Here is a 7,169-nt window from a genome sequence, read left to right as displayed (position 1 = left end):
ATAATTACCGTTTTGGATTAATTTCAGTTTTATGTCAATAAAAATAACTGACCACGTACTTCGTGGCACAAAATGTATTGAAACCCACAAAATTCCTCAAGAACGTTGGTGTCACAAAATTCTTGTAAAACTCATTAAAATTCGGGAAATTAGCAAGGAACTTGATGACTAGAGAGTTAGAATAAATTTCCAGCAATTTCAATTCACAAAATATCAAATTAAACCGATGATGCGATGTAAATTAAACTATAGGCGTTATGCGAATTATCACCCAGTAGTTGATATGGAAAAGCATAAATACCAAGTTTAATTCATTGTACTTTGATTTATGGAAACTTTCTCTTTTCGATAAGCCACCATCATTTTTCATTGGTCAACCTCTTAATGTTTCCAAAAATGCAGCATCCAAATATTTTAGTTTTCTGCAATGAGATTTAAATTTAGTGACTTCTCTAAAGTGTTGATTTAATTTTTCATATTGACTTACCAATTATTATAAACTATTTGAAGCAGTTCCAGTTACTTGTCCAACAATTTTTCATCGGTCAGCTTTTTAATGTTTTAAAGAACGTAGAATCCATAATTTTAGTTTTCGGCAAAGAGATATAATTTAGTGTCTTCCTTAAAGTTTCATATCATTTTTTTATTTTCACTTACATATTATTAGAAACTATTTGGAGTAAATTCAGTTTTTTGTCTAAAATGTTTTTTATTTCTTTCAATTGACCACGAACTTCGTTGCACAAACAAGTATTGAAAACCACATGGTTTTTTCGTTGCATTTTAGGGTAGTGTTTTGTCAAAGTTTTCTCATATTATCTTCAACCCCTTTTCAAAGATTTCGTCAACATTTTGGCAAATTGGAAGTAATTCGCAAACAATTTGAAGATGTATTGAATATGAGCTGTTTCAAGTCAAGTTGAATTTATGTTGATAATTATAGTTACCCTCAAACTGAAAAGTTGTTGCATTTGAAAAACGCTCATCCTGTGTTTATTGGGATAGACCAAGGAAGGTATAGACAACGAAAGTGAATTCACAGCGCTGTAGTTTGTCTGCACACCGTAGATGGCTCTTTTTCGTCTGCAATTGAGTGATTTTTAAATTTGGCTTTAATTTGTTTTCTTTCGTTTGTTCTTTTGATAAAACACCAAATATTGGAAAAACATGTAAAACTCTATACATCCACATCTTTTTTGTAATGCAAATTGACTGATTTGTACGGTAATTCTCGTTTTTCAAAAAGAAATTGAGTCACTTGACTGCGCAATTGAGTGGAATGACTGCGCACTGCAAATAAACAAACCCATGGTGAATTGTCAAGGTATGTCTCTATTTTAATTGGTCTATGATACTTATTTGTGCAACGAAGTTCGTGGTCAATTGCAAGAAATAAAAGAAATGGAAATTTTTAGACAAATAACCAAATAGTTTATAAAAATAGGTAAGTGAAAATAAAAAATTAAATAAAACTTTAAGGAAGTCACTAAAAGCATAGACCAAGAAAATATAGAGACATACCTTGATAATTCACCATGGTTTTGTTTATTTGCAGCATAGACCAAGAAAATATAGAGACATACCTTGATAATTCACCATGGTTTTGTTTATTAGCAGTGCGCAGTCATTCCACTCAATTGCGCAGTCAAGTGACTCAATTTATTTTTGGAAAACGAGAATAACCGTATAAATTAGTCAATTTGCATTACAAAAAAGGTGTGGATGAATAGTATTTTATAAACTTTCACAATATTTGGTGTTTCAACGAGAGAACAAAGGAAAGAAAACAAATTAAAGCCAAATTAAAAAATCACTCAATTGCAGACGAAAAAGAGCCATCTACGGTGTGCAGACAAACTACAGCGCTGTGAATTCACTTGAGATGTCTATACCTTCCTTGGTCTATGATTTGCAGTGCGCAGTCATTCCACTCAATTGCGCAGTCAAGTGACTCAATTTATTTTTGAAAAACGAGAATAACCGTATAAATTAGTCAATTTGCATTACAAAAAAGGTGTGGATGAATACTATTTTATAAACTTTCACAATATTTGGTGTTTCAACGAGAGAACAAAGGAAAGAAAACAAATTAAAGCCAAATTAAAAAATCACTCAATTGCAGACGAAAAAGAGCCATCTACGGTGTGCAGACAAACTACAGCGCTGTGAATTCACTTGAGATGTCTATACCTTCCTTGGTCTATGCTAAAAGTATATCTCTTTGCAGAAAAATAAAATTATGGATTCTACGTTCTTGAAAACATTAAAAAGCTGACCGATGAAAAAATGGTGGACAATTAACTGGAACGGCTTCAAATAGTTTATAATAATTGGTACGTCAATATGAAAAATTAAATCAACACTTTAGAGAAGTCACTAAATTTATATCTCATTGCAGAAAACTAAAATCTTTGGATGCTACATTCTTGCAAACATTAAGAAGCTGACCAATGAAAAATGAGTGGCTTATCGTCAAGAAAATGTTTTCAGAAACATTACAAGTGCAACCAATTAAAATTGTTAAAAACAACATATTGTTCAAATCAACAACTTCTGTATGAAAAAGTGCATCACATCGTCAGTTTAATTCATATGCTTTTATCAATTTAAAATGGATATTTTGTGAATTCCTGCTGGAAATCAATTCTAACACGTGGTCCAGTACGTTCCTAATTTCAAATTGCCCGCATGTTAATAAATTTTAATGCTGTTTTATGACACCAGAAGGAAGGAAATCGAATGATCAATGCAAAAGTGTTTACTAATAATGTTTAAGATATTTAAAGTTTTGTTGTTTGTTTTTTTTTTGTTCTTATTCGTGGATATGTTTAATAAGATTATTATTTATCAATTGGTATTGTAGTGTAGTGTATTATTATATATTTTATTTTGATGAAAATGAATAAATTATACAAAATTCATAGAATTTTGGCTTTGACTATCAATTTGAAGTGGGGATATCATTCATACAAATTTAGGTTGAAAAGTATTTGAAACGATGTTAATTTTGAATTTGACTCGCATCGAAAATTGTTTGACAAATTATTGAGTAGCGATGCATTTCAATTTGAGGATAACACTTGAGATATTACTGCTAATGTGGTGAATTTCACTGTTGAGGGTAATGTCTGTTTTTTGTTGAGAACGCGATTTTCTCAACAATTTCTCAACTTGAATATTACCCTAATCCTTTGAAAAAATGTTTGAAAAATTGTTGAAATTTAGCATTTTTCAAACGTTTGTGTTTATTGGGCATAGACCAATTAAAATAGAGACATACCTTGATAATTCACCATGGTTTTGTTTATTTGCGTAGCGCAGTCATTCCACTCAATTCATAGACCAAGGAAGGTATAGACATCTCAAGTGAATTCACAGCGCTGTAGTTTGTCTGCACACCGTAGATGGCTCTTTTTCGTCTGCAAGTGCGTGATTTTTTAATTTGGCTTTAATTTGTTTTCTTTCCTTTGTTCTCTCGTTGAAACACCAAATATTGTGCAAGTTTATAAAATACTATTCATCCACACCTTTTTTGTAATGCAAATTGACTAATTTATACGGTTATTCTCGTTTTCCAAAAATAAATTGAGTCACTTGACTGCGCAATTGAGCATAGACCAAGGAAGGTATAGACATCTCAAGTGAATTCACAGCGCTGTAGTTTGTCTGCACACCGTAGATGGCTCTTTTTCGTCTGCAAGTGAGTGATTTTTTAATTTGGCTTTAATTTGTTTTCTTTCCTTTGTTCTCTCGTTGAAACACCAAATATTGTGCAAGTTTATAAAATACTATTCATCCACACCTTTTTTGTAATGCAAATTGACTAATTTATACGGTTATTCTCGTTTTCCAAAAATAAATTGAGTCACTTGACTGCGCAATTGAGTGGAATGACTGCGCACTGCAAATAAACAAAACCATGGTGAATTATCAAGGTATGTCTCTATATTTTCTTGGTCTATGAATTGAGTGGAATGACTGCGCACTGCAAATAAACAAAACCATGGTGAATTATCAAGGTATGTCTCTATATTTTCTTGGTCTATGCTCAATTGCGCAGTCAAGTGACTCAATTTCTTTTTGAAGAACGAGAATTATGCTTAAACCATAGACCAATTAAATATAAGACATCTCAAGTAAATTCACAGCGCTGTAGTTTGTCTGCACACCGAGACTGCTCTTTTTGGTCTACAAATGAGTGATTTTTTAATTTGCACCCAGAAAAAAGTGACCACTTCTTTAAGTTAAAATGAACTCATGGTGAAGAAAGTTGAACTTCGTATAGCGCCAAAGACAATTATATTTGTTTGAACGATGCGATTTTCGTTGAAATAAGGTAGAATGGATCCCATATATTAGTTAACATTTTCCTATATTTGTGTACCACTATCCCAGCGGCGTAGTTCATGTGGTTGGAAGGCCTCCTTCCAGGCCTGTCTAGGTATTACAGAGGCCTGCTTAGGACATTACACCTTCCTTTCCATTTAAAATAGGGTGAGATTGGAGGGCAAGGCCTTATTTGTAGCTTCCATAAAAGACCCTTCACCAGCCCTCCAAAAAGAAGGAGGCTTACAGGAGTGTATATAAAACACCTACATAATTACTGACAATATAACTACTTCTCACGTCCTTCCTATTGTAGGCATGTTGTAGCGCTATACGGGTTCTCGTTTAGGAAGGCCTTCTATACACATTCCCAAAATAATGCCTTTATGATAAATAAATAATCCGGTATTAAATTTTTATGCTTTTGTTTCAAATTTATTTATTTTTAACATTAAAAAAGATTAGCGTTCAGAGATATATAAAAACATAAAGAAAGTGTCAAGTCACTCCCCAAGATATCACTATATTTGATTCGTCTGGGCTCTATATTCTTTCTGCGTTTCGGTAAATTTATTGGCAAAATCTGAAAGAACTAAAATGCATTAAAAAATGAAAATAATAAAATAAAATTAGAGACTTACCGTTAGAGTTTTATACTTAAGGTTACTATCGCAAATGCGAAACACTTTATAATTTGAAAGACGTACGTACTTTACCAGATCAAGAATTCAACTAACGAATAGCATGTACTGGCGTACGCTAAATTATTATCCACATGGCATTAATGAAAATATTTTCTGACATAAATAGTTATAAATTTCAAATGTTGCTATGTTTCATTTTTGTTTTTGTTTGGGGGTAGAAAATGTTAAAATACAATTCCTCTAACATACACGAAATCCTACGCATTCCTAATAGCTTATTTTTGGAAGTGGAAAGCAATGCAATTACATGCCTATTCATTTCTATATGTAAGTCGGGGATTGTCATAATATGAAATAACCGTTTGACTTCCAAAGGCATTACAAATGCATTCTAATTATAAATTAATATGAATGTAAACAATTTTAAAGCTCTCTTTTAAACGAGAGCACAAGACATCTCTCTTGCTACATAATTTTAACACCCATGCTTTACAACTTGCTATAAAGAAGGCAGAGAGAATGTCCGTGTGCATAAAATGAAAAAAGTAAATGAAACGCAATGCTTAAATACAGGTCTGATTTTAGAAGGCTTCCGAAGAATGTAAAATCAGTACACATGCATGCCTTATAAACACAACTCCTTCCAATTTAAGGCATTTAACATGCCTGAATTTGCAAGGTCCTTCTCGATTCCGCCGCTGGGATACTACAGAATGAAATTAAATGAATTGAATTCATATATGGAATGATTTTATTGAACATTTTCATTCATTTGGACAAATCTTACATATTTGAGGTAAACCTTTTACTTCAAAATATAACTGCTTACCTTTCTTTTTAAATACGATTTATTTATATAAGCAATTTTTTCTTCTATAAAATACATGTTTTATTAATATATTAAATATACTTATTTAAAATCAACAGCAATGACTGGCCTTGAAATATTAGTAATGTTATCAACTGTAAACCGCATGTTTCTTCTTCGTGTACCTTTCACTTTTAATAAGTTGCTGCCTAACGATTTTGTCCTCCTTTTACAATTTCAATACCTACAAATATAAAAAATCATAAACCAATTTTTTACAACAGGTTAGCGTCACTGAATATTATCATAGACCAAGAAAATATAGAGACATTCCTTGATAATTCACCATGGTTTTGTTCATTTGCAGTGCGCAGTCATTCCACTCAATTGCGCAGTCAAGTGACTCAATTTCTTTTTGGAAAACGAGAATTACCGTTCAAATCAGTCAATTTGCATTACAAAAATGGTGTGGATGTATAGAATTTTATGTATTTTTCCAAATATTTGGTGTTTCGTCAAGAGAACAAAGGAAAGAAAATAAAAATAAAGCCACACCCAGAAAAAAGTACCTTCGAAACTAAAGGAAAATTGTTTATCATTTTAGTTTAGCCATTTTATTTATTTATAAGTTAAATTTTTGTGTGAAATAATAAAATTTACCTGTTTCAGTAAAAAAATCCTAAACTGAAAGCAGTTAGGAATAGTTCATTAACTAGAATAAGGTATGGAATTTTACTAATACTGTTTTCTTCGCTGGGTATAAGAATTTATTACTGAACATGAAAATAACAAAGCATTCGTAAAAATAAACATAAACCGAACTAAAACCAAGTTTCCTCAAACTTAGTAAAATTTCTTATAAAACGATAACACTGACTTCCTTTATTATAGAAAGCTTATTATACATACGAATAACACTTGGCATAGAAAAATATTTCTTTTATCTGCCTGTAATCGATACTTGTCATCGATGTAATCGATATGTTTGCGTGGGTTGTTTTTTTTTAGTTGGAATCGTGTTGTTATGATATACGGAGAGATAGATAAAAATAATTTAGTAAAATAATATAATAAATAACAAATTAAATATATAAAATATTTTTTATTTTAAATTAGTGAGAAAATACCAAAAGAATAACAACCCCTTAATTTGTCTTCAATTATCAGGTAATATTCAGTGACGCTAACCTGTTGTAAAAAATTGGTTTATGATTTTTTATATTTGTAGGTATTGAAATTGTAAAAGGAGGACAAAATCGTTAGGCAGCAACTTATTAAAAGTGAAAGGTACACGAAGAAGAAACATGCGGTTTACAGTTGATAACATTACTAATATTTCAAGGCCAGTCATTGCTGTTGATTTTAAATAAGTATATTAATAAAACATGTAT

The 7,169-nt window shown here is 31.2% G+C and overlaps 1 long non-coding RNA gene across 1 annotated transcript; it reads left to right on the top strand.

Moving 5' to 3' along the window:
• Positions 1-1,330: 1,330 nt before the first annotated feature.
• Positions 1,331-3,917, top strand: LOC142225495 (uncharacterized). The gene is made up of 2 exons (XR_012719301.1): positions 1,331-2,333; positions 2,399-3,917. It is a non-coding gene; the product is annotated as an uncharacterized LOC142225495 (long non-coding RNA).
• Positions 3,918-7,169: the final 3,252 nt, after the last annotated feature.

This window comes from Haematobia irritans, chromosome 2 (assembly GCF_050003625.1).
Source record: "Haematobia irritans isolate KBUSLIRL chromosome 2, ASM5000362v1, whole genome shotgun sequence".
Lineage (NCBI taxonomy): Eukaryota > Metazoa > Arthropoda > Insecta > Diptera > Muscidae > Haematobia > Haematobia irritans.
This window is presented reverse-complemented; position numbering and strand designations above follow the sequence as displayed.